Source organism: Bactrocera tryoni, chromosome 5 (genome assembly GCF_016617805.1).
Source record: "Bactrocera tryoni isolate S06 chromosome 5, CSIRO_BtryS06_freeze2, whole genome shotgun sequence".
Taxonomy (NCBI): domain Eukaryota; kingdom Metazoa; phylum Arthropoda; class Insecta; order Diptera; family Tephritidae; genus Bactrocera; species Bactrocera tryoni.
Window position 1 is genome coordinate 38,779,842 of NC_052503.1, and position 27,799 is coordinate 38,807,640.

General features: G+C 34.9%; 1 pseudogene; it reads left to right on the forward strand.

Annotated features, from left to right (window-relative positions):
- On the forward strand, positions 1-27,799 carry LOC120777155 (annotated as a pseudogene).

Sequence of the window (27,799 nt, forward strand, 5' to 3'; positions counted from 1 at the left end):
ATGCGGAGAGAAGGCGTGATTCTCGATTTCACTACTACGGTCAGAAAGAATGCGAGGAATACGAGCACTGATGCTGATAGTTGGGTGACAAACACACAGAATATTTACAGCAACTATGACGACGAAGAATTAAGCCCGTGTCATCTAAACAATTCGAAATTCAACTGCACACTGACTGATTTTGTGAAATTCCTGCTCGGACCACAAACGCTGCCGGTCTATAAGGCATTGCTGGTGAGTAAGCACACAATTTGCATGGAATTTATTGCTTGTAGTATTTATTGTTTCCGGCATGGAAACCCTAGAGTCAACTAAATATTTTTGTAAAATAGTAAAATTATCTTAACAAATTAGCGATAACGGATAGATAGTAACATACATAGGCAGTCTTAGAATTTCTACGCACATAGTATATCGTCGGTAGAGAACTCCTCTTCTTCTTTATTACTTTAGGCACCATAACGCGGTTATAGCCGAGTTTACAACAGCGCGCACGTCGTTCCTCCTTTTCCCTGTTTGGCGCCAATTGGGAGTGAGTGGGAGGCCTTACAGTTCCTCTGCTTCCTCTGACGGGTAATGCGTCGAAAAACTCTCAGAGCTGGAGTGTTTTCGTCCATTCGGACGAACGTTATCTAGCCAGTCTGGAGAAAGCAGAATTAACGACGCGGGTATTGAGACAACTGGTATCGAAATTATCGGCGTAATCCAGCAGCTGCACATCATTATAGAAGATTGTACCTTCACTACCCAGCAGCTCCTTTTCATGCTGTCAATATCAGCTTTGAAATCGGCGAAGAGGTGGTGTGTGCCGATTCCCTTTCACGGGTCTTTTCCAAGATTTGGCGCGTGATGAATATCTGGTTAGTTATTGATTTTTCAATCCTAAAGCCACACTGGTAAGGTCCAAACAGCTTGGTGGGATTCAGCCTTTCCCACAATACACTCGATAGAACCTTACAGGTATGTGCTATGTTGAGGAGGCTTTTCCCACGGTAGTTAACGTAGATTGTGGGGTCTCCTTTTTTGTGGATTGCGCGGAGCACACTTACATATATTCTAATCGTTCGGTCATGCTTTATTCAGCAAAGAAGCTGATGCAGGCTCCATGGGTCCTATATTCATTATTGAATATTATGTTTGGTTGCATACCGAATATGCATATTTGGTTGTATGAGAGATTTCGATCCAAGTCGACTAAAATTTATTAATTTCCGTTAGTTGTTTTCACTGGCAGGTAATTAAAATATGCTTCGGATATTTTCAGTTGTAGTAATTTGACCTCGTAGAACTTAACTTTGATTTAACATTTAGCGAGCGTTTCTTAGATAAACATATGGCTTTATTTTAAAGCAGCTATGATAGATAATACATTTGCTGTAACAATCAATATTGATACCATATTGGAAAGCTATGAGGCTTCCAAATGCCACTCTTTGTGTCTGAAAAGAAGGAAACAGTCACTATGGGCGAAATCCATTGAATATGGTGAGTGTGCTGTAGCGGCAGTTACCCAGAAATATATTTCCCATAACTTGTTTTCCCAGACAGCACAAAAGCTTGCCTTGAGACATGTAGTGCTTTTTAAAACTATTCACTGCCTACTTACTGGTGAGCTACTGTAATAAAAATAACACTAACAAAGTTTTTTAGATGCGTGAGCAATTTTTTGAAATTTCTCTTTCTGCAAAAGTAAATAATTTATAAGAAATATCCAAGATTCAATTTAATAAAAGCAGCTTAGGAAGCTCATCGCCCATGCTCACCGTCCATGCTTATTGCTCATGCTCGTTTCATATACTTACGTACGTCTACATGTGACTGTTCATTATCCAAATGGCATTTTTGAACGCCTCTGCATTATCAAGTTAGAGCTACTTCCACAGCTCCGAAGCTTTAAAAAGTTATTCTATTCGGCATGCAAATGAGTTCGGTGTTAGCGCTCGCCCCGTAGACGCCCTCGTTGCCGCCTAAACTAACTAGCAACGCCATCCTACGCTGTTGGGCAAATATTTATCTGTTGATTTCGCCATTGCACTTTTACTCCTTTGTCGTCGACATAATACGTGCCTAGCACGCCCAGTCGAAGATGTATGAGTGTAGAGGGATAAATTTGCATCCTGCAAAATTAAATTTTCGAATATTTTTTTAAAACTTATTTTAGAAATAGAAAAGGATTGGCTGGATTAAGCGACACCTTGCATCCGTTTGTGTCCTCACCGAAAACAGCGTTGCATAACGCGCAAATTGAAAGCATTAGGTGCCGGAAAAATATTAGTTGGGTTAGTTTTGTATGCATATTTTGCATTTTTGCATAAATTTTTGTGTATTGAAAAAGAGTTGGGCAGACATCATTAACTATGACCATACGAGTACTGGCTTGCCACTAAATAAAGAGTAGATTGATTTGCATAGTGGAGAGTTCTCGCATAGTTTTTTGGCACTTAAAATTCGTAAAATTTTATTGCCCCTCATAAAAGTGTCTGCAACATTTAATTTACATATTAATTTACAAATGGATATATTCGACACTCCCTCCGCTTTGGATCTTTCACATAATATGCTGGACCAGAAAAACGATTTGTGAAAGTAATTTAGAAATACAAAATAAGTGCAACATAATAATGATTTTTTTATCGAATAGTTTATTTTTTATTGTTTCGAATAGCAGAGCACTCTATAAGCCTCTGAAGTCTCTATCTGTATCCGGCTTTCAAACCCAGCCAGCATCTTCCAAGCGAAAGTGCTAGGTACCTGTATAGAGAAGGCTTATTGTGTTCCATTGAATAACCACGGAACGATACAGAAAGCAACCACACAGAAAGCAACCATACTCGGATAGTATGCTGGTATGATTGACACCACAAATTTTGGTTGGTTGACTACTAATTGTAAAAAGGCATTGTGATCACTGGCAAATCAATTCCACTCCAAAATTTAGCTTCCCCGCCATAAGAATTATTTGCTCTACGAAAAAGCCGACAAGTTGACCACACTTGGTGCAGTTTTAGGCAAATGAAAAGTGAAATCAATACCGAGGTCGCTGGGGTTGATCAAAAGAGAGCTTTATAAGCATTTTAATAGCCCAGAACAGATAGATATCAATAACTAACATTCAGTCAAAGTATAATAGGACACGAACTAAAGACTTATTACATAGGCCTCCGATACCCATAGCTTTCTAATATGGAATCATTATCGAGTGCTACAGCAAATGTAGTGCTTCATTTATAATGGAATTATAAGGTGAAAAATCTGATAGATCTTAAAACTATGAAATATCGGATGAAGACGTGGTTGTACTCTGATTTCGATCACTTTCATAATGTAGTGGTAAAATATCAGAATATATATTAAAATTTATATGTGAAATTGATTTAATAGTTGCTGAGGTAATATATTTCAGCCAAAAGTGGGTATATCTTACACTTGTGCAACATTTTTTCCCTAAAACTTAGTACTTCTCTTAATTGGTATTAAAGGTTCTCAAGCGTTTGGAAAACCAATATTTGGAAATTAGGCGTTGTTATCAACCGATTTCAGCTATTTTGGGCTGTATGAGGGAGGACTAGAAGGACTTGGCATTAGCGAGTTTGATTGATTAGCTTAAACTGTTTGCGATATACAGTCGAACTTCCATAACTCGAACTTCTTTAACTCGAATTTTCTCTAACTCGAACTAAATGGGTTGGCAGTAGCATTAAGAGAGTAATTAACATATAAATTTCCTTCCGTAACTCGAACTTCCATAACTCGAAGTTCTCCATAACTCGAACGAAAATACATAATTATGACTTCTATAACTCGAAGTAATGTGCTTTTCTCTCATTCTACAACTCGCAGTATCCTGGCCTATGACTCCAAGGCCTGGATGACTGGCCAAATTTTTAAAGAATGGGTTCTAATTTTGGATAAGCGCTTTCAAAGTACTGGCCGAAAAATTTTATTGTTTTTTGAAAATTGCCCAGCACATCCTAAAGACGTACAAAGCAAACTGAAAGCCATTGAAGTGGCATTTTTTCCACCGAATATGACCTCTAAATTACAGCCGCTGGATCAGGGAGTAATTCAATACTTGAAAGTTTTTTATCGTACCAGAATAGTAAAAGAAGCACTAAAGCGTATAGAGGCAAACGAAAAACAAGATATTATACTTACGGATTGCATCAATCATGTAACAAAAGCTTGGGATATTGACGTCAAAAATCAAACCATAGCGAATTGCTTCAAAAAAGCTGGATTTGGTCAATACTCTGAATGGGAAGAGGAAGATGACATACCTCTGAGTTTTTAAGTACTACTGATGAATATCGAAATGTAATTGAAGCTGATTACGAAGCATGGTTGAAAGCAAACAAAATAACTTGCAGTGCTACTCTTCAGGATTATATTGCAGTAGATAATGACCTTTGCACAACTGGCTTTCCTACAGATGCTGATATTGTTGAGAAATATTGCCCTGAATTAGATGATCCAATATTAAGCGGAAAGGAGAGTGACGGCGAGGGATCGGTAGAAGAAACTATTCACCAGCCTCCAAATGCTTTCTGAACATTGAGTTTATATTTGCAAACAAATGACACTACAACTGATGAGCACTATACGGCTTTAAAACAATTACAGTCATTTTTTACTGAAAATACAAAAAAAAAAAAAAGAAAATTTTCAGTCACCAATTTCTGAATACTTCACTTCACTGTAACTTATTACAGTTTTCTGTAATGTGTGTTTTAAACAACAAATACATATTCATCATTTAATATACTCTAAAGTAGCAATTGAGTTTCTTTAAAAAAAAAATGTTTCTATAACTCGAAGTCTCCCTAAGTCGAAGTTTTTTTTGGGATAATAGTGATTCGAGTTATGGAAGTTCGACTGTACATATATGTCTGAAGTATTGTATTAGTGGGCAAGACCAAGCCCACTTGTTAACAATTTCTTTTCACAGACGCTATTTCTTTAACGTCTTTCTAACCCATATGCAATATAAATCATCTCAGATTTTTAAGGAAAACTTGTAGCAAATTTCTTCAAAGTATCTCAAGTTTTTCTCAAGTTGTCGCCTGCACAGACAGATGAGTAGACAGAAAGACGTCCGGAAATCAATTTGTCCAGTCATCTTCACAATTTGGAAATAGATATCGTAATATCTATTTATTGGTTTCAGTAATTACAAACAAGTTCTCTAATTTGTATTACGACTTCTTAATTTCGCAACCGAAACGAGAGGGAAAATGAGAAAAATGTAGTAGAATTACGAGTCAAATATTTTGCTCATTAATCGAATCACAAAGGAAAACTATCCGCTGAATTATACATTAAAAGTTAAAGTATCGAAAAAGGGAGTAAAAGATAAAAATAGAAAATGCCACGAAACATACTGAGCTTGTAGCCCATTTCTTTTTTTGCTCAGGTTTAATTTGAAATTGATTTTCGCGAATTATAGCGAATTGTAGCGAAACGGTCGGCACCTTTTGTTTACCTTTTTCGCGAAAGCAAGTAAATCAGGTTTAGGCACTTGGCTGTTTTAATTCACAAGTCAATTTGTGAAATGAGTTTTATAAATACAAACTAAAGTCGTATCGCAATAAAATATGGTAAATATTGTTGTATTTGATAACTGAGGTCACGGAATTTTAGAGCAAATTATAAGAAAATCGAAGAAGAAATTGGAATATGTTTTATTTACCGACATTCTTTATCTGAATATTGGCTTTATTTCATGATGCTTAGAATCTTCTAATTTTTGAGAGATTTTCGCAGGCAAGTTTTAAATTATCAATCTCTCTCTTTTTGTTACGAATATCTTTCCATAGAGAATATACAGGCAGGTAGGTAGGGGTACAGCCACCGTGGGCACTATTGCAAGACCTTTACAATCTTACTATCGCGTTTCTTCGTTGCGAACAATCCACTTGGTGTTATCAATAAAAAAAACTTATATCCGGTGTGCGTTTTTTTGGACGACATGCTCTCATTTACGAAGAGTTTGCTGCCTTGCTGGTCGCTATTGAAAATAGCTGGCGATTAGCTGCTAACGAACAAAGCTTTATTTAATTAAAATGCTTGCGAACATTTTTGATATTTATTTCCAATTTAATCCCAAGTATTTACAATTCAACAATAACCTCAAATTTGGCTCTCTTTTATTCCAACGAAGGAAACTTTTAATTACTTCGGAAATTTGCTGATAGGTCAGCTGCTTACATACCTACTTACATATATATATTCATGCTAATATTTTTATATAAAGGGTGAGCAGAAGATGAAGATGTGTTTTCCTTTAACTATTGTAAATTATACCAATCGCGAAGCTTTACAGGACCAAGCCAAATGCTAAATATATTTATGGTTTCAATGCGGCGCTTGGAGCACCCTATACGCATAAATATACATTCGTACATGCCTAGATGCACAAGCGTGTGCAAATTTACTCTTTCTGACTTGTTGTTTTCGGTGAGTTAAAACTTTTGGCAGTTATTTAATGTGTTAAAATTTATTTCATTTAGTTACCCTTCAGCATTGCAGCCCTGGAGCACCGCTGTTGTGTTAGTAATACATTTGTGCATACTTGTTTAAATAGTTTTCAATTTATTTGGATTTTCGGTCGAAACAAGCAAAACACTAACCTAAAGTGCTTTTTGATTGCATCGTTAGTGCATGCGCTCTAATGCCTGTTCTTTTTCTTACTGTAATAAACTTTAACATAACGGTGAATTCAGGAGCGAGTAGACAGATAAATGGCATACGGACAATTCTAATTTCATTTCTGACAAGAAAAGTATTACAAAATTGTAAATAAAACACACGCAAAGTGTATAATTATTTATTTTGTCATCTGTTATTCCCACCAGATATAATGTATATCTTCGAACAGTTTTTCCAGTCCTCGAAATACTTTTCATAAGCACTTTGTGGGATGGGCTTCAGCTCCTTCGGCGAATTTTGTTTTCTCTCTTCGATCAACTGTAAACGGTTTCCACGGAGGGGCAATTTCAGTTTGGGTAACAAGAAAAAATCACAGCAAAACCATCACTACATTGGAATAAACCCAAGGAGAATCACTCCCACTTACCCTGCAAACACGGCAAGCGACATCCTGAAGCCGTACATACGCCTAAGGCTTGGCCATACTATATTTAGCCACTCTCATCTTCTAACAAGGAGCGACCCATCTTGCGGCTTTGGTGTGGTTTGTTTGGTTTCAGCTCGTTTTTTCCCCTCCATTCCGATGACTCTTGACTTATTTGCATGCCAATCTCATAAACTCATATCTCATCGGCAGTAATAATGCTCTCCATGAATTTGGATTGGCATTCCCACAATCCAGCAAGTCAAAAGAGACCCGCTTACCGGGCTTATTTTGAAAAAAAAAAAATCTGCTTTATCGGGACGAGTCGAGCAAGAACGCGTTTCATACACAAATTATTCATCAAACTTATTTAAACGGACTCGTGAGACATGTCGTGTTCTCTTGCCATCTTTCTTCCACCTACCTGGCTATTTTCAAGTAACATATCTTTTTTGATAAAACTGAATGAGCCTTTTCCAACACTAGCAACGTTTCCGCACACGAAATTTTGTTTGAAACTTAACATTTAAGAAAATTCTTTATTCGATATTTTTATCCAATATAAAAGTCGCAACGCAATACCGAGGTGGTCTGACTTATGCAACTCCTGAAAACAAACTGATTGAGTGATCGCGATCATATTTGACATAGTACTTAAATATAGTCCAACAACTTGGCAAAATACATTTTTTGAAATATCATTTACCCGGGGAATTTAATTACAATTTCCAAATACTTTTTGGCAATATTTATGTACAGTACCAAGCGTTACAGGCCCTTCAAGATGAGCTACTATACCTTCCTTTGATTCGTAGGTCTTCCAATGGTCTGTGCGCGATACACTACACCGCTGAGTTGTTTAATAACCTGAAGACAGCCCTTTTTTCCGTTATAGCTTACAGAAAATTACCCAATCTCTTTCAATAAATTCCTCAAAATTAATTTTCTTATCGTATTTTGCTTCCATTTCATATCTATTTCTGTCTCTTGATTAGAAATTATGTATGCTTCTGGGCATTTGCTGAATTACTCAGTCTACTACTATTAAAACATATGTATGTGGGTAATGAGTTTCAAATATACCGCACTTCGATTTATTTGTATATTATTGTTATTAAAAAGGTACACAAAGGTTATTAAAACTAGTTATGAAATCGTTTGGTGTTATAATATTGAAAAACGGCAAATTATTCTTAGGTAAGTTTACAAAGGCGATTAAAAACGGTAACAAATTGATTCGGGTTATAATCTTAAGAACGACAAATTATTATAAATTACAAGCCTTAACATCTTCGCCTTCCTATACACAATGCAAGCAGACAGCCACAAATTTTAAACTGTATCATTGTTCCCAATCTTCCCTTGCGACAAGTCTTTTTGCAGCAATTTTCTTTTTTATCGTTTTACGTCTGCTCATCTCCACCCAAGATATTATACATTTAAAATTGGGATATTATTGCTGACATTTGCATAGTTCCTTCAGATCTCAGTCTGTTGCTAATGCCATTAATCTTTCATCTATATGGATTTGTGTGGCCTAGCTTCCAAGCAATGTTTGCATTCCAAATTGTAAGAACGGCGGGATATCGCATTCTTATTTCCATGAGTACTACTTATGCTGGAGCTGAAGACGTTACTTTCGTAAAACTCATCATTACAGGTGACAAAAGGTCGGTCCACTAATATGACGTCCAAACAATCCAACAATATCCAACGAAGTGCGCTCCAAAATTGGGCTAAAACAGAAAAATTCTCTGAAGCCACTCTTAGCCGAAGCTTAAAATAAGTGTCTAGAAAATTGGAATAATTACTGGCGTGCTTATAATGGCTCAATTATTCCAATTATAATGGCTCCTGTTTTCAAGGCGTTAATAAAAATTTGTATTAGAATACGTAAAAATGTTTTTTTTTGACAATTCGGAAGAAATTTGTTGAGATGGTAATAACTGAAATAATAATAACCACAACAAAAACTACTTTTGGTACACATAATATGCAAATAATTTATGAGTTTTCGCTAATGCTCTAAACAGATAAGCTATATAAATTATTAATTTAAGATATATGGCCAGCATTGTACACACACATTTGCATAAAAAACGCTTTAACATGATTGCACATTAAAGTCGTTTATACTAGGCGATTCTCAAATAAAAGCCAAATTTTTTCAAATGTGGCGAATTTAATTGCGCGAATTTCCTTACGGCAGCACCACATTTGCTTTATTGCACAGAAGTAGTTTAAAGTTTTCCTCAGCAGATCTGTACAAATGTGTTCGTATATGTATAATAAATATATACTCGTACATATATTTATATAAGAGCGACAGCGAAACTATTCAAAGCACGCCATGGCCATTCTGTAACATCTTAACGGCGTGCTTTTATGCCACAACATCATCGAAATTACTTTTCCCAAATGGTTGAAAATTTGGTCGTTATAGCCTCAGTAGCGTACCACCCTCTTTTAGTTTACATATATTTTTTTCTTGTTCGAAATTAATGAAACCTACTCAAAATGCACACAGTTAAAAACCATTTTAAGCCGCCGCCCTTTTGGAGAAATGTTGTATTGAGTTGGTTTTGTTACACAAATTTTTCAACATGAAAACTACGCCTAAATCATTACACATATGGTATGTAGTACGTATTTATGGTGGCTGGGGCAATTAGATGTCCAATTTTACCAATAAATTTCATATTACAAGTATACTCTTATTGAGTTTTGTATATAACGGCAACGGAAAGTTTGAAATCCTTATAAAATCGGGTCAATACTTATCTTAGCTAATGCACTCATGTACTACTGTGATCAAAAAGTAAGGTGAAATGGTCATTTAAGACTCAGGATTTTTGCGGGTTTAAGGGACTGTATATTACTACATTTATAAGTGGCACAATGAGTTCAAAGCGAGCCAAGAATGCTTTAAGGATGAACGGCGCTCTGGACGACCGTCGACCCTTAACGACGAGGGCCAACAGTCCGGTTGACTTTATATCACATATATCGGTCAATATATAAAAAAAAATTGTAATTTAAATTACCCAGGTAAACGATATTTAAAAAGTATTTTGCTTAGTTGGTAGGACTGTTCTTAATTACTATCATATATCAGCGCGATCTGTCAACCAGTTTGTTTAAAGTAGCTACTTAAGGGGGGATACCTCTAGTATTGTCAAAAAAGGTAATTTTTCCACATTTATTATGGGAGATTAAAAACCGATCACATCCGAATTTCTGCATATATTAAGATCTATTATTGAACTACAAATTTTTTTTTTCGATAAAGAAGCTTTTATCAAGTGTATAGTAGAATAGAGTTTTTGAGAATTTCGAAAATTTGGGGATGTAAGTCTGGATTCTCTAAAAATTGCTATTTTTACACTTGTTTTTCGACATCAAATTAGTTAAACCACTGCCAAAATGGCATTTTGCTCGGAAAAGCGCTCTATCACGCACTGGACTAAAAAATTGTCTATAAAAGACGCCTTAGTTAAAGTAAATAAATTAAATAATTCGCCCGCAATTTCGACGGCCGGATAAAAAAAGTTAGTTTGGAAGAAAGAAGGCTCAAAGTTTTGGTTCCTATATAGCCGCTGCATGCAGTGCAGTGGTTCTGGGACCTATTTCTCCGAAAATATTCGGAGTATATCAATGAAACTTATATTTTAGAATAGCTTTTCAATTGATTAGAATGAAAAAAAAAAAGTTTTAATGTTTTGAAAATTCTAGAGATATCTTTCCCTTTAAGTAGATATACCTCAGTAGCGCTTTCCGGTTTTTACAATGGATAAGAATATCGAACAAAGAATTTGTCTCAAATTTTGTATTTCTAACCAAATTTCATTGCGAAGGTTTGAAAAGGCTTACGGTGATTCACATTTATCAAAAACACAAGCTTACGAGTGATACAATGCTTTCGAAGACGAGAGATCGTTGACATGCCTGGTTCTGGTCGCCCTTCGACCTGTCCAATGAAAATATTAAAACAGTGAAGGGCATGGTGCTTAAAAATCGTCAAATAAGTCTTAGAGATATGGCAAAATAGCTCGACATCTCTCGCGAGTCTGTTCAAATGATCTTGGTGGATATTTTGGGTATGAAACGCGTTCAATAACTGCCATCGATCAACCGCCAGATTCACAAAATTTGGCTCCTTATAACTTCTTCTTGCTCTGCAAACTGAAATTATCGCTCCGTGGAACCTGTTTTTAGCAGATCGAAGAGATAAATCAAAACTCGCTGAAGGTGCTGAAAGCCATCCAAAAAAATTCTTATGAAAAGTGTTTCGAGCAGGTGGAAAAATCGTTGACATAATTGTATTATATGTTGTAGGAATTACTTTGAAGGAAAAGAAATTAATGAATTATTAAATATTTTGCATCTTTTTACAATTTCGGAGTACTGTCACAATATATACCTTATAAATAAATTGGTCAATCTGTAAGGTTTCGTAATAAAATTCAAAGGACATACATTTTTGGTGATGATATGATGTAATATCAAACCTGGATGAAATTGGATAAATATTCGCTAGCCCCTGTATACCTAACATATAAAGATTACAAGAATGCGGTTCAAACTGAAAATAAAGAACTTGTTAGAGCCTTATTTTATGTGCAAAACTGAAACTTCGCCCTAATATGTACACAAAATTATTTTATTTCCATATATAAATATGCCTTTTGTTCTTGGTTTAATATTGTTTTCGTTTTGTTTCAGCTCTTAACCGAGAAGGGGTGCGATTTATATTAATTTAATTTGGCCTTGTAGCGTTGAAATACTTTAATCTTTGAAAATTCTGATTGTACGACTGACATACATACATACGTACTTTCTTACATATTTGTGATGCTTTGCTTTTACTTTTAACTGCTTACATATATATGGACTATAACAACAAATATAATTTGTGCATAAGCAAGCTTGGTTTTAGCCTTCGCCATTTCTCAAAGCGTTCAAGTGCAAATACATGGAAACACCGCTTTAATGGCGAGAAATGCACAAATATATTCAATTGCTCTCGAGTTGAACGATTCTGCTCCAGAAAGCTGTTTTCCGCTTATTCCGGCTCAATACCATGGCAATGTATAAGTTACCAATGAAAGACAAGGACACAAAAGAGTGAAGACTATATGCATTGAAGAAATATAATTAAAGGTATAGAAAAACAACGGAAAAACATTATATTTTGAACTATATTATCATTCAATTTTGTAATGTCACCATATAATGGAAATTGTGTTAAAATTGATATACGGCAAATCACAACGAATGAGTCACAACAAGCAACGAGTGACCTATTGCGTTAACAGTGTTTGATAATGTTTACAGCATACAGCATACAGCAATGAAACTGTTGAGCTTGAATAGCAACGAAAACAAAAGACGCAAACAAACATTACTTACTCTGTTCTGAGGCTTGAAAGGCAATGGAATGGAATGTATAATAATGCAACGAGTACATGACGTACTATTTAAAGCGCATGCTGTATTTACGTAAAATAAGTAAAGAAATGTTAGATAAATATTTCGATTTAAATTTTTGTTGTCGAAGTGCGCTTAAAACTTATTCAAAATATTATTTTGAGTAATATATAATAATAGTATAAATAAAAGACGCGTATATAACACTGTGATCAAATTGAAAGGTGAATTTTTAATCTATGCTTCGCCTTAACCGATAAATTTTTTTTCTATAAGTTGATAGTACAAATTCACATGACCACTACGAGAACATCGCAATGAGGATATAAAATCTGAATCGCAGAAGGCTCTGAGGATTTTTCCAAGGAGGATTATTCCAAGTGCATAAGTGTATTGCAACGGGAGGGGATTACTTTAAATTCACAATTCAATTCGGACACAGTAGTATTTAGAATTTTATGTATAGTGGAAATATAAAGTGCAACCAATATTATTAAGTATTAAGTATTTAATATTTTTTTTAATTTTGTCATATTTATTATGATGCAAATATTCAACATATTTTAAGTTTGTTTATTGCAATTGGCTAAAATGCTTTTTACTATGTGTCTTTTGATAAATTATCATTTTCTGAACTCAAATATCATAAGAGAGCCAATAATAAATAATAACAGCACGCAAAAATATATTACAGAAATATGGAAAATGTTTTGTTGCGCTCAATGCCACATGACTTGATTTTCATTGCCATTATTGCCTTTGCATTTATTGCCATTGCCTTTACTGTCTTTACGGCAATAGCTTCTATTGTCTTCTCCGGCAGTATTGTTTTGAAACAACAAAGCTGCATTTGCTGCTCTCAGTGCTCACATGCATATAACTGCTGACTGAAAACAAAATATTGCAATGTTATGTTAAATGAACGAATGATTTGGGATATGCTCTAAGTCGGGTTGTGCAGCTGCAGTTCATACAATATATAATAGTATTAGAAAATAAAATAATGACCCCTTTAAAAATAGATCACATTTTGTCAGATGTCCATGGCAGATAATTTAGATACTAAAAACTTAAAACTAGCAATAGTTCAAAGGTAAGCGAAGACGGAACATTACAAAAAGGTCCACGGAAACTAATTTGTCAATTCATTACGCTAAAAACGTATCCCAACACAGTTTTTGTTAAAGTAATGAAGCTTTTAAAACGAATGGCTTAAAAGCTTTAATTTAAATGATTCGCTTCAGTTTTTTTACATATTTCTTAGCTATTGATCAACTTTGTATCTCTTAACAGGTTTTATAAAGATATAACCGACTAAAACCAACTAATACAAACTTATAATTAAATATAAAAAATGATATAATGATGTAATATAATATAAAATATATTACAGCAAATACTTCCATAATCATCATAGACCTCATAAAAGAAATTAAACTATTTTCATATAGATAATGATCACAATTGTTCTAATCTTCAGTTAGTGCCTCTACAAGCAATTAGTGCATTTGTTCTCTTAAACACAAATGTTGATCACCACCGCCTTTTCCTTCAGACAATCCAATGTATTTATCATTCTTTTTATATTTTTCTTCCAAAAGCTTCGCAAACGACAATAATATTTAATAGGAAATATACATAATAAAACTGAACACAAAAGTAATTGTAAAACATATTTCAAAAGAATTACATTGCGTGCTTGCAATAACAATTGTATAGAGAATAATCTCAATTTTTATATGTCAAAAATTTAAAAAACAATAAAATGTTGAGAAAGCCTCATTAAAGCTGCCAGTGAAAGCTCCATTCACTTTTGTGCATTTCTGTGACTTTAATGATCACTCGAAGGTAGGGGACTTTTGCAGCATGTGCTGAATATACAATGATATGATATTGATTATTAAGTACTGGCATAATGAATTTGATGTATTTTGACTAAACAAATCCTATTAAAACCCCATTTTTCAATCAAAAATGTTCAAGTCAAATTTAAACAATTTTTTAAAGTCAGTGGATTTTTGTTTGTTTAATTTTCCATTTTCTAATGGTAAAAAACGTATACAACCATACACTGCTCTGGTAAATTTTCTAAGAAAATATGAAAAAAATTACTCAAAGCTACTTATTAATTTCATCTAATGTGGTGGCTTGAGGAAACAATTAGTGTTAAGGAATTCGCTATTGGAACCTTCCTTGATACTGAGGAAGCTTTCAATAACGTCCTGTCGAAAGCAGTCGTTACTACTCTGGACGGTCTTCGGGTTGAATCAAACCTCAAATAGCTCCTTTTCAGACTTTTGTGCAACGGAGTGTTTGAAACGGAATGGGCCAACGCACGTGCTCGACGAAATGTGAGTAGGGAAAATCTACAAGGTGGAGTTCTCTCTCCTTTTCTATGGATCCTGGTCGTTAACAACCTGCTTAAAAACTGGGTCATCGTGGCCGCGGGTTATTGCTTATGCAGACTTATGGTCAAAGGCAAGTTTCTGAGTACCGCGCGTGAGTTTACAAAGGGATATCTCAGCATCGTTAAAAATTGGACGGCCGGAGGTGGTCTCGCCATCAACATCAGTAAAACCGAGATGATTTTATTTATTAGAGAAATAAGTTCCCCGTGCCTGCTGCAAATGAGAGACATCGGTCTGCAGCCGGATAGGAAACTTTCATGGGAATCTAAAATCGAAGAGAGGTAAAAGAGGCGCCGATTTCCTTATACTGCTCTAAAGGAGTCATTGGCAAAAGGTGGGGTCTCCCACCGAAAGTGGCCTCTGGCTTTACGACACTATGGTGTTCAAAGGGCGGCTCTTATCACAGTTTGTGGTGCACTAAGGTTCACTCCAACCATGGTACTGAATGTCATCTTGCACATCTTGTGAGCTTCTTTAAGCTTTGGAAGGAAGTTGGTGGGGGTTTACTGGAACTCTCTATCAACACCAACTTCGGGCATCCCACCGAACTATCGGGACTGGAAATTAAACGCTGCGCTAATTTGTATTAGATACTAAGCATTTTTCTAATTTATAAGTTCGAACGCAGGAGTTCTTCTTTTCTATGGCTTCACAAAGATTATATTATATATAGCAATCCACTTGCGGTCTTCCCTGATAAGCCATCTAACCTAACTTATTATTTAGTAAAACGAGCTATTTAGTAGCCTAATCGTCTCAAAAGACCTCCTTGAGCTGTTTGACTTACAACACAGAACTAAAACATCAATTTGATTTACAGTTAATAACTGGCTTCATTATTTCTAGAATATTTTTCGCATCATATTATGAAGCGTTACATATCAGAGACCAGATATAGGATTATGTTCTAAAGAGCAATGCCAAAAACTTGTAAAACGTTTGTTGCATAAACTCGCGAAGCTTTTTATCTAAACTCTGTTTTATTTTTCATGTCATATCTCCTCTGTACTAAAGTAGAGTTTAACAGATTTACCATTATCTAACCATTGCAATATGCTTAAAGTCTCAAAACTAAATTTCGAAATGGAGAAACAAAGGCATTTCGTGGTCAAATCAAGGTCAATATTATTACGTGCAGGCCTGAGTGGGCGTATTAAAATAATTGTCTACTTGCAAAACTATAATGAATCGTTTTCAATGCATTATTATATGTTTTAAATGCTATTGCTTGCTAGGAATTACTTCCTGTTTTTTCTTTTCTGTGTGCTTTATCTTTCAAACCCACTGGGAGCCATTACTATGTCTACCATGACAGACTAATGGAAGGGAGGAACTGAGAAAACAACAAATATTTGCTGTAGAGTTTCCTAAAACGTTATATAAACATATATATGTGTATTTATGTGGCTCACAGTTTTTGATACTTTTGGGTAAGGTAGGGCAGTTGTGCGGTATATACATATATACGTATATGCAAATGTATGTGTTCGTTATATCCCAAGTTCTACAAATCCCAAAAAAATGCGGAATATACAAAGCTTATTTTAAATGTTACAAACAATTAACACTAGATTGCCTAAGCAAGTCATTTTTACTGCTTTTGAATTTCAATTAAAAAAATAGTGATTTAAATAATGACATAGCTTGTAATAATTTTGTGACTTTTTCTACAACATATATTAAAATGGATTAATTAATCATTGTTTTAACCCCCTCCTTCACTTCCAATATATATATATAGTATAGTATAGTATATATATATATATATGAGTGTTAGGTATAACTAAGCTCCCGTCTTTCTAGAGCTAAAGTCGTACATGAAATGTATAGATTCTCACAGAGGACACCATGTCGTATGAGCAACACATTATGTACATGGAAAAACATTTGTATGAATGTTCAGGTCATCTGATATACGACTTCAACTGCGTACAACTATTCATCCAGAACTTTTGTGTAGTGCAGAAAATGTTGAATTAGAGTATTACTTTCCCACAGCTGTAATTTTACTTGAATGGAGCTGAAAGAACAGAAACTTTAGGGGCATTTGCAAAAAACAAAAAAAGCAAACGGCTGGGAAATAAATGACACCCTAATATATGTATATAGTCCTCAAACGCTTAATATAAATTGAGTTGATTTTCAGTCTACTCACATGCTATTCTTTTGAAGTTATGTAATACCGAAATAATAATTATGACTTACGATTTCCTTATGTACTATATAATATAAACTCATATTGAAGGAAGATAATAATTGTTGCGCACTTTTGTTTTCTCTATACTTTTACTTTCATTCTAGATCACAATAGTTTTCGGTGGAATATTCATAACCGGCATGTTGGGCAATATTCTGGTGTGTGCTGTTATTATACGCCATCCAACAATGCACACGGCAACAAACTACTATTTATTCAGTGCGTCAGTCTCGAATTTACTATACCTGCTCTTTGGTACGTGGATATGTAAAAGGTGATTTTCAACTTACTTTGCACAAAAACCCTTTAGTATAACTAAACCATAATTAATATTATTTTATTTACCTGCATATAACCCAAACTAAACTAGTTGATATGGGCCATTGTTACTCATACGCCGCGCCGTCCCATTATTAATTACTTTTGGTATAGCTAGACCTTTGGTTATAGATAGGCTATCCCCAAATAGCCGATTATCAATTCACTCAATCGTGGCAATTAATTTCTGATTAGTGTGATTAAAGTTTCTTAACGAGCGTTCAGCAGAGTCAAAATAGAAATACAGGGGGATATTTGAGTACAATAAATCATTATGTCCGCCATATTACTAAAGCTAAACTGTTGATGGCCTGAAAATTAATTGTTTTCTTTATTTTTTTAATAGTGATAGACAGCTAAAGCTCAAACTGCTAAACATAATACAACAGTGTTTATGAAGAAATCTTTAGATATTGTTGATAATACTGCGTTTGTCGAACTTTGTGATTATTTTTGTTTATGTTGGAGTATTCTCATTAATAATAAATAATGCTTTTATTTCAATTAAATGCACATTCTTTATGACAACCTTCTATTCATTTCTGACCTCATATTGGTTTCTTTTTGTAATAACTTCATTCAAATGACTGTGCACTTGACTAACTTACTGCATATAGACGATTATTATATTGTAAAAATCTCACGAAAGAATCGAATCGAGATAAATGCAAGGTTTCATACATGTTGTATTACTTGTGTGCGACTGCTATTAAGTTGAGCTAAACAAGAACCCAGACTTATGCTATTTGCTATACCAATGATTTGGACAGAACCAAAAGATAATATAAGTGATTGTTATTTTTGTTTGACTCCAATATAGAGCTCTACAATCCGTCGAATTTGTTTGCTCTAAGTGACGAACAAGGTATGGAATCTATAACAGGACATTTTCTTAAAGAAGAAGCGCTATCATGAAAATATCGGTGCTCCCGTATCCTCTTGTGTTCTACTACTAGACACCTGGATTTCGCAACAGCTTGGCCAGCGCTGGGCTGTGGGGCTTTTAACACGCAATTGCCTTATTGGCGTCCACGTAGTAAGTCTTGGAATTCTACCACGCTATCTGCAGAAGCTATATATAAGAAGATGAGGTGGAAACAACTGAAAACTCTCTTCTTGACTGCCCCGTGTTTGGAAAGTCAAGATTTAGGCATTTGGAAGCGCAAACCTTCTGACATCCCACAGAACTGGCGGGAATGGAAATAAACTGCACAGGTGTTTGTATTGTATTGGTTACTAAGGGTTTTATTAATTTATAAGTTTGAACACAAAAGTTCTTCCTTTCTATGGCTTGGCAGAAGATTACATATATAATCCACGTGCGATCTTTAAACAACCCTCTAACCTAACCTAATATAACTGATGTTTGTACTTTGAAGAAAGCATACTATATGTTAGATATCACAAGAAAACCTGACTAGAAAATTTTTTATTCATATATTGTTTAGTGGTCCTAGTATATTAAAAATTCGTTGTGAATTTATATGTGAAGAAAAAAGTTAGCATTAGGCGTTTCATTATGATCTCTTTTTGTTGAGCGTGAGTTGTTATGATATAATTAAGTAAGCCAACATATAGCTCAAATAAAAGAAAAATGCAAATATTTTTCAAAAATTTGTACGAGTATACTCTACTGTGATCAAATATTGTTTATTCCATCTCCTTCAAAGTAAACCCCTCCCGCTGCAATACACTTATGCCAACGAATTTTCCAGTCATCATAACACTCAGAAAAATCCTCTGTCGTGATGGCCATCAGAGCCTTCTTCGATTCAGCTTTTATGTCCTCAATCAAGTCAAATAAGTGCCCACAGAGTGATGATGTGTATTTGCTGAAAAGCCAGAAGTTATACGAACGAAGGTAGGTAAGTCTGGCGAATGCGGTGGTTGCGAATAACCAGTGCAGTATGCGATTATGCCTTATCGCACTTCTTTTTCCATTTAAAAGTATAACTAAAAATTTACCTTTAAATGTTATCACAAAAATCCTGAATTTGAGCATCAAAAAATAACAGCATATTCATTTGCAAACAGATTTTTGTCGTGAAATTTGAAGCATAGATGTCGTTAACAGTTTCGACTAACAACCCGAACAAACCGATTCGAAAAACATGGGAAATAAAATTAAAAATTCTCCTTAAAATTTTATCACAAAAAGATCGATTTGATTTCAAAAGATAACAGGTATTCATTTTAGTGTCGTTCAATATCAATATAAAAAAATTGACTTTGACTTCAGCTATACCCCACATAATGCTTACAATGCTTCCTCTTTCACAGATTAATTTAATAACACTGTATAAAGTCTGTATGATAGACCAAATATAACAAAAAAATCCAAATTGACCATTAAAAAAATTGCAAATTATTTAAATACGAGTTGTACATTTGTGGAGAGGTTGTCTGACTATTATGGAGAAAATGAAAACGTAGAAGACTAGCCGGGAAGAGGGAGAAATAACGTAACATCTAAAAGTGAGGGCAAAGCTTTTCCGCTAATGAATAAATTTGAAACACTTTGCCACATATGTAAATACGCATGATTAGATACTGTAAGAAACAAAGAAAACTATACGGATATTCTTACTTCAAAATGATCAGTCAGCAGACGCCAATCCTAGAGAAAATGTATGGACTTTAAGGAAAATTTAGCACAACTTTAAGCCAGAGATGTCAGGCTAAACAAAACAATTCGGGAGATTGGAGATCATAATGATTATAGCTGACGTATAGCAAAACAATATATTTTCTATAATTACAACATTTTTTCCCAATAAACGCTACCCGCACTTTGAAAAAAAACTTTATTTTTTGAACGCCCTGTACTTAAAAACAAATTATATGAGAATATTATATTTGGTATACTGTGAAAAAGAATAGCTGAAGACAAAAAAAAAAAATAACAACAACTGCAAATATAACTCATTAAAAATGTCTGCATTGTTGATTATTTGAATTCAAATTTTAGTTGCGCATATATTTAAGCAATTTATGCTAATTGGAAACAATGCAATTATTTCAATTGGCAAAATAAACAAATAAACGTCAATGCGACAACACGGAGGCGAAATAATAAAATGCGTGGCGTTGTTGCCACGAATTGTGCCCTTCGGAGACGGCAGACACATTCCAAAAGTACCTTCACACACACGACACTTCACATATTTGACTTACTTATGCACAGACAACATCTTCTCTAAGTGCGAAATAGTTATGTAACTTCAACACGAGACGTACATAGAGTAGCTAGGGCTGACGGCAATTGTCAAAGTATTCACAATGACAGGGACATGTGTTGAGAGGAAGTGCTGTAAATAAAATTACATCGGCGTACACTTAATACAAAAGCAAATTGTGGCAAGCACATCCGTGATGGGTTAATTTTTTAGGCCCTGTCGTGACTTTTGCTATATAATTTTAGTGTTCCATAATAACCTTTTAGATAAATTATAATTTGCCAGGTGCCGTTACGGCTTTTAAACTTGTACAATCTAAATAAGCACAGTAATTGCCTGATTGTGAGAGGGAAGTTCAAGACGACTAACACTTTCCCAAGGCAATAAATTTCAATAAAACACTCACACTTGCACGCTTTTGTGCTTATTATCTCTGTAAGAAGCCATTACGCTTTAATTGTTTTTCCAAGAAATTAAGCAAATTTTTATTGTGGTTGCAGGAGCAAGAAATTGTCGTGAATGAGGAAGTGTGACGTTTTTGTCATTCACGCAGAGTGGAAATGGAACAGTTTGAAGACGTATAATGAGGAAATGTAAGAGTATGAAGAAAGGTATTCGAAGGTTGGAGTCATTTTCCTTTTCTACTGCTTGCGCGTTATATTTAATTAAACTTATTAGTTTGTAACGCTTTTAATAATAATGCTTCGCCAAAATTGGTGCAAACTTAATAACTCTTTACGCTCGGTAAATAATTTTTAATATTTCCTACAGTTTAGTTAGTTTCTATGTTTGTACATTAGGAACAAGATTCAGTTGGCTACCATAGACTGCACTTCACTCTCTAACATAAAATAGGGAGAACTGTAGAGCAGAAGAAATATACCCTGGGCGTCTTACTTGACATAAAAGCTGCACTTAATAATGTCTCTACTCGTTAATAGTCTGCAAGCAGTTCGGAAAGAGCTCTAAATCATAACATGGATAAGAGCTCTACTGAGCTGCAGGAAGATTAATGGAAAGTAGAATGTAGTCAGATTACTAAGGTAAGCGCATACAGGACCTCCTAAGTGGGGTGTACTGAACACTCAAATTGATAGCCTATGAAGACGACATTGCTATATTAGACACAATTAGTACAGTGAGTCTTACACTAATGGACGATATCGCTAACCTAGAGGTAAACGCTGGTAAGACAATTGAAATAATCTTTACAAGAGTGTACAAGATCCTGTAATGGAAATCCCCGAAGATTAACGCGTTAGAGTTAACTACTAAGGATCATACCAAATACATGGAAGTAATCCAAGAAACCGTTGGAGCGGATACAGCGGATGGCTACGCAAAAAAAATTACCTAACCTAACCTAAAACTAACCAATATCGCAGTAGAAAACTCATAGCAAAATCAGCGATACGAAATAGCTGATAAGATTGCCAAATGTGCCGGGTGGCTATCGAACCAGTTTAAAAAATATGCATTTCGCTAATAGAGATACAAAATGAAATTTCCGAAAGGGCTGAGAAACGGAACAGGACGATATGGAATGTCTTATAGGTATGCAGGATCGCCAAAATCATATGCACGGAATGCGGCAGGAAAACCCATAATTTCATAAAATGGAAAAACTTTTGGAAAAACCTTTGCTGCTATTAATTTTTAAAATATTTCCATTTTATGGAAGATATCTTTGTATAGGGACTAATCTCTTCCTCTGTTGGTTTCAATTCTAATTTTAAACCAAATCTGTTCAATAATAATGTATGCCCTCCTAAAATATTACGGCTAAAGCAAATTTGAAGCTTCTATACACGCATTTTGGTTAGAAATACACAACTTGAGACAAATTCTTTGCGCGATACTTTTATATATTGTAAAAAATCACAACTTACTAGGAGGTGTACCAACTTAAGCAGCTTCTATAAACAATCTGATGAACAATTATTTGGCTTGGTAATTAAGGACAGTCCTACTGACTTCGCAATATATATTTTTTTGAAATTTCGTTTACCCGGGGGAATTAATCACAATATGAATGATCAGCGAGTAAATGATGATATCGGGCGATTATAGAAAATAGTTGCCATACAAACTGGTCGATCATAATCAAATTTTTGTCAGGAAGATTTTTTTGTTAGATCTTCGCAAAATTGGGCATGGCATTATTATCTAAGATTACTCTATAATATCAGCAAAAATTTTCTATATTGAACTACTGTATGAATTATGGAACTGTCAAACAAACAAAACCAAAAAATGTTAAAATCAAAATATTCGAGAAAGCCTCTTCGTTTTTTTAGTCAAACTTTAACTTATTTTTATACTCTCGCAACAATGTTGCTAACGAGAGTATTATAGTTTTGTTCACATAACGGTTGTTTGTAAGTCCTAAAACTAAAAGAGTCAGATATAGGGTTATATATACCAAAGTGATCAGGGCGACGAGTAGCGTCGAAATCCGGATGTCTGTCTGTCCGTCCGTCCGTCTGTCCGTCCGTCCGTGCAAGCTGTAACTTGAGTAAAAATTGAGATATCATGATGAAACTTGGTACACGTATTCCTTGGCTCCATAAGAAGGTTAAGTTCGAAGATGGGCAAAATCGGCCCACTGCCACGCCCACAAAATGGCGGAAACCGAAAACCTATAAAGTGTCATAACTAAGCCATAAATAAAGATATTAAAGTGAAATTTGGCACAAAGGATCGCATTAGGGAGGGACATATTTGGAAGTCATTTTTTTGGAAAAGTGGGCGTGGCCCCGCCCCCTACTAAGTTTTTTGTACATATCTCGGAAACTATTATAGCTATGTCAACCAAACTCTACAGAGTCGTTTTCTTCAGGTATTTCCATATACAGTTCAAAAATGGAAGAAATCGGATAATAACCACGCCCACCTCCCATACAAAGGTTATGTTGAAAATCACTAAAAGTGCGTTAACCGACTAACAAAAAACGTCAGAAACACTAAATTTTACGGAAGAAGTGGCAGAAGGAAGCTGCCCCCAGGCTTTTTTTAAAAATTGAAAATGGGCGTGGCGTCGCCCACTTATGGACCAAAAACCATATCTCAGGAGCTACTAGACCGATTTCAATGAAATTCGGTATATAATGTTTTCTTAACACCCTGATGACATGTACAAAATATGGCTGAAATCGGTTCACAACCACGCCTTCTTCCAATATAACGCTATTTTGAATTCCATCTGATGCCTTCTCTGTATAATACGAGTATAAACATTAGGAACCAATGATGATAGCGAAATAAAACTTTACAAAAATACGGTATTTGAAAAATATGTAAATGACGGATAATGAAATCTCGATTATCACTTTACCATGCGAGAGTATAAAATGTTCGGTGACACCCGAACTTAGCCCTTCCTTACTTGTTTTTTTTATATTTACACAAATAATTAAATAAACAAATATGTACCAATGGGTCGACCAATTTTTGCCATTTTTCCGCTAGAGACATTATTCCATCAGTGTAAATTGAAATTTCGAAATTTCCAGAACGGAAGCGAGCGAATCATTGTAGTGCTACACAGTGGTGTACTGCGTGGCATTCTTTCTTTTTTATACAAACATTTCAAAATGTAGCGAATTTCTTTATTATTTTCACTGATTTTTCAACAGCTGTAACTTTTTTAAATAATGAATAGCGACGAATTAACTGTCTACCTTTCGACGCTACATAGTTTCGACAAATTAGTGCTACCACTGAATAACTCAACTCAACAAATAAAGAATAACAAATTAATTCCATAAGAACTGTGAGAGAATGGCAATGGATAATGGAAAGTGTGGTAAATAGGACCAGTTACGAGTCAATTGCCCAAAATGCTAGGCTTTCCAATTTTTTCAAATATATGTAAGTGTTTTTATACTCGTATAGAAAAAATGTGTAAAACGCTTTCTTTTAAGTTTCATGCATTTTGAAAGTTTCAAAAAAAGTAATATGCAGGAATAAAATTATAAAACGCAACCTTTTGAAAACTATTTCGAGTTGTGAAACTTAAGCAATTAATATTCAAAACGCGCACGAATAAACTTCAGTGCGCAGACACACATTAATAGGCATGACATGTACCATAAGTAAGTGATCACCTTAAAAAGGTACATATGTATACGGTGTTGCTGTAAAGTGGCTGGTGTAATCTCGCTGAAAGCCACAACAGCGGGATACCGAAGACATAAATAAGTCGTAAAATTATTCAGCGATAAAGAAAATACACTTGCTCTTACATACATTCACTTATATAAACATAAACAGCTGCGAAAATACAGTGAAGCATCAAACCAGTAAGAGAAGACACTGGTTACACAAGGACTAGTCAGTGATGTAATAAACTTAAACATATTAATTTGGAAATTGTTTCAAAAGATGGCTATAGTTACTTCAATATAAGTATTTTTTCAAAAAACCAGTGAGAATGTGTACCATAAATTGGATTAAAGAAATTTTATTTTGTCATATATTTTGTTTATCGTCCAATGACGACCTAAAATATTGAATTTCTGTGCTGACCCTTGCAACAAGTTGATTAGTCGAACTAGCGGTTTATATAGAAGGCAACTATTTTTTCAGTATATACGTACCTTTAAAAGTTACTGTAAGTGTAGGCGTCAAAGAAAATACTTGCAAATATTGCCACAACGTGAAGAATAAGAATGTTCAAAGTAGACTATAAAATCTTGAACTTGTTCCTGTAAAGTACACTCACATAACATATGTATAATACTCGTACAAGTAGAATATAGTGACATCTAGATACTCAGAAACGGGTACAAGTACATAGACTTTAACCGCAAGTTTTGCCAACCGGTGCGGATTTCCGTTTCATGCATCTCCATCTGTATAATCGACATACACCAGGGTTTAAGAGCTCCCTTTGCTTTACTTTGGGCGATTTTGCAGTTTTTCAAAACTTTTGTACAGAAAGAGGCTTATATAGATACAAATGTAAAAATGTGTTGACAAAATTAAACTTCAAAACTTCTAACTTAACGCAATAAACGCGAAACTACAGTATCATTGGCTGTCTTGTTGAGAAAGGAATGCGCAGGAGCGACAAACCATAAACGGTTGCACTTATGCAAATTGTGCAGCAACTCAGTAGATTTTGTAAAATACCTACATTTTTTCCGTTCAAACTTTCCAATGTCTCTTAAGTTTGAGCATTGAGACCCGTGGAATATTTTCCGTTTCATCCAGCTTAAAGCTGAGCATTCGCAAAGACAATGTTCCAGCGTATCATCATAACCCGCGACTTTACAGTCCGTCGAATCTATTATTTTCAATTTTGTGAGCGTGAAATCATAATAGGAGGTACTCTGTGATGACCATTGCATTATTACTAAGTTCACCATCACACTACTTAGTACTAACGTCTGTGATACACCCTGTGTTGCCAGTGTTCTAAGACCTGAAGTGTTATTCTAGGACCCATTGCCCCAAACAACCGTTGAGGGAGCTGGATGGTCTAGGGCAGCTTATCTTCCTCTACTGGGGAATGAAAACATTAAGTGCCAGCGGCGCCATTGAGCCGCCCTTCTTCCGTGATGATGAAGACAGGCACGCTACTGCGAACGGAAATCGTTACCGTTCAATGATAACGAAATATTTTTGGCACAAATTGTAATTCATCAGGGAATTTTGGCATAGTGAATTACTTTCCGCTGCCGTTTTAACTTTAAATTCAAACAAAATATTGCAATAAAAATATTCAAAAACCACCTAGTTTACATTCCGCTATTACAGTATTTGTTTTTTTTTACCTAACATTTCTTTGACAGGTTTTGTAATTTAAATATCTTGCACTACGTTTAGCTGTCTGAGACTTATTTATTTTCCTGAAAGCATTTTTCTCATAAATTTTAAGCGCTGTTTGTCAATTGCGCGTGATTTACGAGCTTGCAGCACTGACCCATGTTGGACCCACCGCGTTTATAGAATTATATTGCCAACACCAAATAGGGCAGAATTTATGGGAAAACTTTCAAAAATTAAGGAATGTTACATGCAGATACATGCTTACGTGAATGTCAAAACATCTTAAGTTAGAAAATATTAGGTATTATTTAAATTTAAATCACAAAAGCTCACTTGGGAGCACTTTGGTTGGATTTATACACTTATCGAGTTTTAATAATTGCTAAATATCATATGTTTCATAACAAATACTGTTACAGAAAACTTTAAATTTGTGTTTGCTTCCAGGCTTGCCCGCGGAAATATTCCTCTACTGGCACCAATACCGCTACTTATTTGGACTACCGTTCTGCAAGATACGCACGTTCATCTGAGAAGCGTAAGTAGCCGCCTTTGCGCCTTTGGTATTATCAGAAAAACAATATTGCTGATGAATGTTAAATACCCACCTGCGGCATCGTATTCCGCATAACAATTATTACTACAGACATTTAATCATCTCATGCCTTTTATTGCATTTGTGTAATATACTCACCATTATTATTAATATTGTAATTGTAGTTATTGTAATAAATATTATTGCATTTCCCTCGACAGCTCGACGTACGTCTCCGTACTCACAATCGTCGCCTTCTCCATGAAGCGCTTCCTCGCTATTTGCCACCCGCTGCATTTGACCGCGATGAGCGGTTTAAACGCGCAGTTCGCATTATTGCCGCGCTTTGGATTCTCAGCTTGTTACCTTCGCCATACCCTTCGGTCTGCTCATGGATATTCAATACTTGAACTATCCCTTAAGTAAGCATATAATTTATTTGTTCATGAAAAATGGTGAAAAATTACACAACATTGACAGTCACAGCAATCCATAAATATTTGTGCCATTTTATATTATGCCGCTTTTCTGGTTAATTGGAGAATTTTAATTCTATTAAAATATAGTATTTTATGCATTTAACTCTCAACATAATTATAACTAAAACTTTTTTCTTTCTTTTTTTCTGCTTTGAAAAGCTGAGACGACAATAGCGGAGTATTTAATTTTTGATGGATGTGAAATTTGTGTGTGCGTTACATTGTAAGGAAAGCTTAATTGATGAGCATATAAAGAAGTTGTAGCGGTAGGATAATCGCAAGAAGTATAACAACCGCCAGTACTTATATACATTATTTTATTATGTCCAACCAGTGGCTTAACTCTATTATAGCACAAGTCGTTAGATTTTCTTAGGGGCACATAAAAAGCACCTTTATATTAACCCTTGCTTTGATG